A 9,449-nucleotide genomic window follows, 5' to 3' on the forward strand; every position below is an offset into this window, starting at 1 on the left:
ATTCAGTGACCTGAAATATAAATCCTCTTCAAATTTCAAATCAATTGGATAAAAATTGAGGATTTTAGAAACATCACCTTAGTTGTTGACCTTGGTCCTATGTTGACCTATTGTTATCCGTCGACCTCAAAAATAATTGGCTCGATGAATTCAGTGTCCTGAAATATAAATCATCTTCAAATTTAAAGTCAATCGGATGAAAATTGAGAATTTTAGAAATCTCACCGAAGTTGTTAACCTTTGGCCTATGTTGACCTTTTGACCTCAAAAACAATAGGCTTCTTCCTTTTGACAAATTCTACCATGTGGTCAAGTTTCGTGAAGATCAGTTTAAAATTGTGACCTGTAGGTGACAGATAAACAGACAGAATAACAAAATTGACTGACCAATATACTTGAAAAATCTTCGATTTTGTAACAAACAGACAAACAAATAAACCAATGTCACCCGTAGGGTGACCCGTATCTTGCCAAAAGGTGACCACGTGTGACTTCTTTAAGGTCACACTGAGGTGAACAGAGCTGCTATCCACCAGGAGCGACTCCTTGAGGAATATCTACCAACGAGAGATTCCGATGAGAATCGTTCTACAGAGTAACCATGAAAAATATGCTTTTGCCTCATAACGTCACCAAATGACGTCATAATGTCTCAAGCTTGACATATCTAGAAAGCACTCATCGAGGTGTTCAATTTGAGGTACTACACGATATGGTTCCTAAAACTTGAAAATTTGACCTTGGGGTCAAATATGTTTGACCTGAGGCGCTAACCATGAAGGTCAAGGGCAATCGCCACCAAATATTAATCAGCTGAGCGCCAGACCATGAACCTTATTCCCATAAAGTTTGAAGACGATCCGATCAAAATTACTCAAAAAATAAGGGTTTCCTCGACTCCTCTGATTTGCGACAGTGACCTTGACCTTTGACCTTGACCTTCAAAATTTTGTGCGCTGAAAGAGACCTCTATAGGCCTCTGATATGTGAAGTTACAAAAATTTCCAATGATAACTGTGCTTTGCAGAATTTTTTATACGTGATTACAGACAAACAAACAAAAAAAAACATACAAGCTGACTGACATATCTTGCAAAAACTTCGTTTTGGCAAGATAACAAGCAGTCATAGATTGGTACTTACGAAATCGTCAACTTGACCTCTGACCTTGTCTAATAAAAGCTGTCTAAAGAGAAGGTAGCGACGCAAACCAAAAGTTTCTACGATGATTCTGTACAAAACCATCAAAAATCGAATGTTTGACCTCACTGTGACCTTGACCTTTGACCAAAATCTAATCAGCGCTAGCCATCACCCTCCTGAATCACGTGGTGTAATTTGACATTGGTGGCTTCTTCCATTCTCGAGTTATCGTGCCTACAAACAAACAAACAAGCAAACACACAAACAAACACACAAACAGAGGACGGAAGTCATCAATACACTTACGAAATCTTGAGATTTCATAAGTAACAAGCAGTCATAGACTGGTACTGACGAAATCGTCAACTTGACCTCTGAATTTGTCTTATAAAAGCTGTCTCTCTCGAAGGTAGCGACACAAACCAGAAGTTTCTACGATGATTCTGTACCAAACCATCAAAAATCGAATGTTTGACCTCACTGTGACCTTGACCTTTGACCGATTTTGACCAAAATCTCACCAGCGCTAGCCATCACCCTCCTGAATCACTTGTTGTAATTTGACATTGGTATCTTCTTCCGTTCTCGATTTATCATGTTTTGGATGTTTGACCTCACTGTGACCTTGACCTTTGACCGATTTTGACCAAAATCTAATCAGCGCTCGTCATCGCCCTCCTGAATCATGTGGTGTAATTTGACATTGGTAACTTCTGTTCTCGAGTTATCGTGCCTACAAACAAACACTCAAACACACACACACAAACAAACACACACGCAAACACACAAACACACACGCAAACACACAAACACACAAACAGATGACGGAAGTCATCAATATACTTAAGAAATCTTTAGATTTCGTAAGTAACAAACAGACAGAAATTGGTGAAAACATAACTTCCTTCAACTTTGGTGGCGGAGGTAAAAACATAGGAGCAATACCCTTGGGTGCTCACCTGGTCGGAGCTGGATAAGATAAACAGGGAACCACTGGTCGGCATGGATGACTCACAAAATGTGCAACAGAAAAGAAAGTAAATACCTATGGATATATATATATAGATATATATATATATATTTTAAATGCTATGAACAAATTTGGTACATCATGGGTGATAAAGGTTGTGGTCATGTTTCATTGAAATTGGGTGTGTAGTTTTGAAGAAGAAAGCAAATACATATTTTGGGGGGCAACCTTGCCCCAGTCCCCCCACAGAGCCCCAGAGACCCTGATGTTTTTTTTTTTAATGTCGTGCTGTGGACCCCCTTAGATCCCAAAACTTTCGTTCATCACGGGAGTGGTGTGATAATGGGGCTTCTAAAACACCCAAAAATTTACATTGTAGTGAATGGGGAAAAAGGGAAAAATGTCTTGACCGACACCCATAATCTCAAAAGTAATCCTACTATTTCTCCCACTTTCAACTAAACCCATTAACAAATATCATATCCTAAATGGTATCAATAGAGACCATCTCTGGACAAAGCTAATTGCCAGAATAAAGGGAGGATTTTCTTTTCCTTCGTTTTCCCCTTGTCTGTGTTTAAGTCCGTATGTAGAGGCACCTCAAATTTAGACCTTGATTACTTCACGCATTATTATTACATTCTGACTTGTACCCTTGTAAATATTTCCATTTTCATTAAATCTCAGTGTATTTTAAGTTGCTGTGTCCGTGTATTTGTCCTGGGGTTCGAGTATAAACCTCTTGTGCCGTGCATCCATTTGTGTCTTCGTCGCTCCGCTCGTGCCACCAATGCCACTCCAGTGTGCGCGATAATCTCTGAGCATCACGTGTCCGCCTTCTAAGGAAAACCACTCGGCGATCCGAGCCTGGTCGGTGTTAACCGCCCGTCTACCACAATTGGGTCGGGGTGGGGAGGGTTAACTTAACGCCCAGACCCACGACAATATGAACAAACAATACGTTGGAACTTGTTTCTTGGCTTAAGTATCGTTTTTCAGCAAAGTTGAAATGACAAACCTCTCTTAATGCTCTTATCTGAGCACCTCCTGAGCCACATATCATTTTGAGATTGTAGCAAATTATTTTTCCATTGATTTCTTGACAACCATCAAAGTTTTCTGTCCATTCAAGGAAGTTTATTTTCTTTACATCCTCCAACTTATTTGCATTTAAATTTATCCACTTATGTTTTTTGTCTACTTTTGTTTTAGTTATTTCTTGAATAAAACTTATTTGATATTCCTCACATTCATTATGTTTTCCATCTAAATACCAAGGCTGTGATTTTCTCCACTCTTTGGTTTGGTTATTACTTGGTTCTATCATTTATATACCAGTAAAAAAGGCGGTGGGTAGCCCGTTAAAATCCCCAAACCAATTAAAATTTTTTTATTCTTGCACTTCATGTTATGTTTCTACTCTTATTATATGTATATCTTCACACTTAGGTTTATCTTAACTCTTAATACTTATCTTAAGACTTATGTATATCTTTTTTTGTATACATTGTCGAGGCTCGTATGAGAGCGAACACACAACGCACAACAAGGGGTGGGGGGGGCGGTGGCAGGAGACGAGGGGTGGGAGAGGGAAGGACAAAACACTGGGGAACAGAGACGTTCAGAGATCTGTGCAAGGGAGTGGGATGGGGCGGGGAACATGGGGAATACGAGATGCACACCACATTGACTTTCATGACCTTACACGACAGGGAACTTTTGGGAAGGAAGGCAGGGAATTTGAAGGACGTGGGTTTGGGGTTGGTTAACAGGGGTAGAAAATATTGTGGTTTGGATGGGGGAAGATAAGGGATGGTGGTGAACAGCTGTTTTGAAGACCTAGAGGGAAGAATGGGATTGAATAGAGTATGGGAGTTTATTACAAATGTGGGAAAAAGAGGAATGAAAGAGGGAAGGTGAGCAGTGATTTGTGATTTTGGTAGCTTTACCATGAGGTTGCTGGCAGACCTTGAGCACCCTGCGGAAATATGGGGGGGGGCGATATCTTAGACAGAGCAGGGGTGGGCAAGACCGGAGAGGAGACTGGAGAAGACAGAAAGACCACCGACCTGCCTGCGGTGAGAGGCCCAAAGACTCAGCCTCATCGTGAGAGATACCAATGATCCTAAATGCCTTGTTTCCACAGCGTGAAGTTGAGAAAGGTGAGAGGCAGGTGCACCAGCCCAGAGGGAAGAGCAGTACTTCATCAGGCTGTGGACAAAAGCTTTGTACCTGGTCAGGAAATCAGGTTGCCCGAGGAAGGACTTTGCACGACGGAGGATGCCCAGTCGGCGACTGCCTTTGGAGGCCAGGTTGGAAATGTGGCTTTCCCAGGAAAGATCATGGTAGATAGTGAGACCCTGAAGTTTGAATGAAAGGACTTCTTCCAGAGAATTATTGAGAAAGTAGATGGAGTTGTGGAGGGGGGGGGGGGGTTCCAAACGATCCTTTCGGAGAGACAAAGTGAGAATTAACCCAAACACCCAATTTGCACTCATGTGCTTCCTTGTACTTCCCTTGGTATGCATGCGAGGTTTCATGGTTTTGGAGTTATGGAGGAGGCACACTGGCGCGCGCGCACACGCACGCACACACACACACACACACACACACACACACACACACACACACACACGAAACGATGTTGAGATTGTTTTTTTGTTTTTTTTTTCATTTTGTGATACACACATATTTGATATTTTGAGAGCATGAGAGCAATTTGCAAACTAAATGTGTTATTCTGTAAACTATGTTTCTGTTTTGAGCATTGTGTTAACTGTTTTCAGTCAGTAGCGCAATGTTTTGGGAATGCATGTAGGCGATTTGGAAAACTGTAATGCAGAGAGGGCTCTGACGTCACTGAGGACCAATATATATGTATATGTATACATACATATATATATATATATATATATATATATATATATATCTGATCTAGGCTAAAGGTTTTTGAGGCGTTTGTGTAGCTTAGATGGTGATGAAGGAATAGAATGCAGCTGGACAGTGCCTCTGATAAAAATCAGTCACAACAACCTATTTGGATGTTTGTGTCCCTACAAGTAGAATAACCTATTGGCCTTTAGTAGGCCATAAAACAGGATTTCATCAGAAGCAGTAAGAGCAATGTTTGAGGAAAAAATGGTGTGTGTGTGTGTGTGTGTGTGTGTGTGTGTGTGTGTGTGTGTGTGTGTGTGTGTGTGTGTGTGTGTGTGTGTGTGTGTGTGTGTGTGTTTTCGTGTTTTTGGCCTTTTCAATATAGAAGAGAAGTGATTGGTGAATATGATCGATTTTTCTCAACTCTCTTCATGAACAAAAACCAAAACATGTTTGAACTTCAGTCGATGGCCTACCCGTGGGGTTATCTCCTGCATAATGTACAACCTTGAATTGTCAATGTACTTTCGAGAGTTAAATCATCAGAAAGATGTTTCACCCTTGCTCAGCTCTTTTGGGCGTCGATTGGGGGGGGGGGACGCACTATACATGTCCCCCCCCCCACTTTTTATCAAGGGGGGGGACAACATCTCGATTGTCCCCCCCCCACACTTTTTTCATTGAACGTAAGTTACGCAACCCAAAACGAGCTGCTCTCGTACAACCAGGCCGAGATGCTCCTTAAACACTAGAATAATTTTTTTAATCTCTATAATTCCAGCAATCTCTGTGTGCATGTTTGTCTGTGGGCATGTTTGTTTGTGACCGCTGTTTCTCGACAACCACTGGTCCGATCTACTTGAAAATTGCCAGGTATATTTCTGGGGACCCGAGGATGTGCCTTTTCAAGGTTTGAAATTAATCGGACAAGTGGTTCCCAAGTTATGGTCTCCGTACTCGCAAGTCGTTCACATCTGCTTTGGCTTTGGGAGTTGGACCAAACCATTTCACGTAAATAGAGGGGGGTTGCTCAATACAGAGCCTCTCTGGAACTTTGCTTTTTGCCAAAAACAACAAAATAAAAAGGACCGTTAGTAATATTGGTCTATTATAGTTCTATTAAAGATGATAGGTTAACAATTCAACATTGAGAATCTGTGCTTCCCAAGCCATGGTCTCCCACCGGCCAAGCGTCCATAGCGACGTCACTTTTTGATCCTTCGATTTCGGCTCTTCCTATCATTGCGAAGCAGAATTCGCCAAGCGTTGGATTGTTCACCCACTCACAGGGAACGTGACCTGGACATTTTGAGGTATGTTGGGACGTTTTCGGACTTTGTATCGTCATTTTATGAGTGTTTAAAGAAATCGTGGCTTCATGGCCCGGAGCGCCACACCTCGGATAGTGTTAGGCCGCAACGGCTCAGGGCCCCTTTAAAGACCAAAATAGTTTATTTCACCTTTCTAACTTATATCGCCGGATGTCTGATATTATTACCTGCACGATGATGTGTGTGTTTAATTTTTGTGACTTTGCACCGTCGAGTTATAAGCCAATAAAAGATTTCGCGGTCTGGTATGCTGATTGAGATGGTGGAGCTTGTGCAGGATGACGCGGTTTCACTCTACCGGCTCGCACGAACGAACGGAAAGATATTTTGTAATTCTGTTTTCATATTTCGCAGTCGATAACAGTGGCCTAAATCCCAACGTTGAAAATCGAAGGAAAGTGGGTATTTTGGTGACTAAATTAGCTTTGAATACTTGGGAAACCTAAAATAAAATGCGCTGATTCACTCGCTTTTGCGGTGGTTAATGTAAATAATGTTTTCATTGGTACTTGGACTTGGGGGAGGTATAGACCTACAAAACGAGAGGTATCATTCGGTCGTCGGACTTATGAGGATTAAATTATAGATTTTAAAAGGTAGCTGTTGAAAAATATGCAAAATTCACCTATTAAAGCGATTCGGACAAACGAACGGAAAATTATTTTTGAATTCTGTTCTCGGATTATACAGTATTTATAGGGTAGTAATGAGATTACCTCCAAAATCTGGTTAAAAAAGCTTAGGCTTAGGAGCTTAGCCGCGGCTTGCAATTTTTACAAGGAAAAATAACGTTCTGGAAGGAATTTCTCTTCCGACATCATCCGAATAATTTTCCGTTTTCACGAGGACAAAGACGAAGGATAGACCGACAGAATAAGGTGTCTCATTAAATTGTGTGATTTAGAATGATTAAATTAGAGATTTTAAATGCAGCGTTGAAAATAAAATAAATAGGATTGTCAGCTTCTTCTTCACCATGTCGACCCCACAACGGTTCTGGGCCCCTTTAGCAACCAAAATGGTTTATTTGACCTTTCTAACTTATATTGCACTATACTTAAACAAAGGCACGCGGTTTCAAAGTTGTGTTTTTCTTTTTTTTTTTGCACGTACGGGCACGCACGAGTGGAAATGATGAACGTATTTACAAATCAACAAACTATGTACAATAATTGGAAAGAAGAGAGTGCACTTCCGGACGGCAACAGATCTTAATCCCTCGTCTCCTGGTCTCGTGGTTTGTGAGAGGTAAAGAATTACATAAATGTTCACATTACAACTGATTTTAGCTCATTCCTTTGGTGAACCCTTTTGATGGCATGCAAGTCAAGAACACAATCTTTAACGACGACGCTAACTATGAACCAATAATATCACAATCATCTCACTCAACTTTAGCTCATTGGTTAATTAAATGCAGATTAAATAAAATGATGAATCTATCTATAATTCCAGCAATCTGTGTGTGTGTGTCTGTGTGTGTGTCTGTGACCGCTGTTTCTCGACAACCACTGGTCTGATCTAATTGAAACTTGCCAGATATATTGCTGGGGACCTGAGGATGTGCCTTTTCAAGGTTTGATATTAATCGGACAAGTGCTTCCCAAGTTATGGCCATTTATTTACCAAACCAATGACAAGACACGTTGCGTGGGCGTGGCCGATGGGGAGGGAAGCTCAGCCGCGTTCCCCATTACGGGTTACAACGTACGGGCTTCCGGATAATGATGACTTTGTGTATTCTAATAATTTCTCGATTTCTTATACGCATTTATAGATAAACACAATGCCCCAAGTTATGATCATTTTCATATTTGACGGTGCATAAATTTCGGTTACATCAGAGTGCTGGTATGCTCCGAACCAGGAAGTAAATTTTTTTCTCTCTCTTCTCTTCTCTTTTTGTTTTTCCTTGCCACGACATTGCGAAAAGGTAAAATACGTTGGCGCTAATTGAATGATTGGGTATTAAAACTAAATTGCGAATAATCGTAACTGCGAATAATATGCGAATTTCCGGGCCACGCACGTACGGGCACGCGAGAGCGAAGAAACGGCCTGTGTGGTTGTTGTTTGTTGCTCGCGGTTTGAATATTTATTTATAATATATATATTTTTTTTACGGGCACGTACTAGTATTAATAATCGCAGGTAATAAAATACCAGGGTATATGACCCTAACCAAAAGTAATAAAAGTAATAAGCATGTAGCCGGGAACTAAGCGAGTAATGGAATGCTAAATTGGGAGCTCAGATGCTAAATTAAGAACTGAACTCGTATCAGCGCTTTTAGTAATACATGTGCTACGCAAAGCTTATCACATGTCAACATTGTGCCTGGAGGTATAGTGACCTCGCCAAAAGTATGTTGACCTTAAAAATGCCCTGTTGCGCAAAAATAACCCTTATAATTCACATGTCAAAATTTATTCAACTGAAATGTAATTCCCTTCTCATTTCATAGAGGATATGGATATCAGAAAGTTTTTCGCGACAGTATCAAGTAGCACATCCCCGACCACTCTCCTGGAGCAATCAAGTTCCCAGAAAGAGGTGGACGATTCAAAGGAGAAGAGAGCAGAAAAGGGTGCATGTGCGAGTACTCGGCCTAATTTCCCAGATCAGCCTTTTCAACCTTATGATGTCAGTTGTATCCCAGTCCAAATACTGCCAAACCGAAAGTTGAAGTTTCAACAACAGTGGTTCAAAGATTTTCCGTGGCTTCATTTTGATCAGAGCATCGGCGGTGTACCCTGTCACACCTGTATGGACATTTCTCGTGAATAACTTACCGAACTTGCCCGCTGTGCAGAAGACGAATTTGTCTCAAAGGGCTTTCGGAACTGGAAAAAGCTACAGAAAAATTCAGACAACACGAACAATCAAACACACATTGGCTTGCCTCTGAAAATATGAAATGTCACAGAAGTCAACCTGGTGTCCATGTGCAGCTGAGCAGCAAACTGCTAGAAGAGCAAAGATTTGCATGGCCAGCACTTCTGAAGATTATCACCTCATTGCAATATTTAGCCCGCCAAGGTTTTGCAATCCGTGGGAAGGATGCCTCTGAAGGGAATTTCAAAATTCTCTTACAGTTGCGGGCCGAGGATGATGTAAACCTCAAGACGTGG

Source organism: Eptatretus burgeri, chromosome 7 (assembly GCF_056783735.1).
Source record: "Eptatretus burgeri isolate ZD-2024b chromosome 7, Ebu_testis_v1, whole genome shotgun sequence".
NCBI classification, from domain to species: domain Eukaryota; kingdom Metazoa; phylum Chordata; class Myxini; order Myxiniformes; family Myxinidae; genus Eptatretus; species Eptatretus burgeri.